We start from the raw sequence: 490 nt of genomic DNA on the forward strand, positions 1-490 counted from the left end.
CTTGACTGTCATTATCAGGTAAATCATTCACTCAGAGTTCAGGGGACTTTCCGCCCTGAGAAAATGATAATTGTCGAGAAATGAAAAGAAAAAGAACTGAGAACTTTGACACAACTGTTGGAGATCGTACCAGAATGATAACATAAGGCTGTTCTATCTACGTCAACATTTATTTTGTGTTGTTTTTTTTGACTAACTTTTTTTCCCACGACTTTTCTACTTTTAATAAATTGGTCTTAAATTGCACATATTTTATTCTGCACATACTTAACGGCTAACTCGTGAATACTTTTGGCCTAACTTCTGGATTTGTCTTTAGTTTTGAAATTAGTTAAATAAAAGTGAGAAATTCGGTATAACTGATGGAGAGCACACTGGTCTGAACGGTCTCATCACTACAGAAGCTGTTCAGTTTAAAAGTAAATCTACAACTTGGTGATCGTGCAAAAGCTCACAGTGAGGATTACTGTAACCCCCCCCTCCACCCCCC

At 37.1% G+C, this 490-nt stretch overlaps 1 protein-coding gene across 1 annotated transcript in view; it reads right to left on the reverse strand.

Moving 5' to 3' along the window:
- myo10l3 (myosin X, like 3) overlaps positions 1 to 490 on the reverse strand; it is a 50,792-nt gene that overhangs the window by 13,961 nt on the left and 36,341 nt on the right.

Source organism: Cynoglossus semilaevis, chromosome 16 (genome assembly GCF_000523025.1).
Source record: "Cynoglossus semilaevis isolate Cse_v1.0 chromosome 16, Cse_v1.0, whole genome shotgun sequence".
Classification (NCBI taxonomy): Eukaryota; Metazoa; Chordata; class Actinopteri; order Pleuronectiformes; family Cynoglossidae; genus Cynoglossus; species Cynoglossus semilaevis.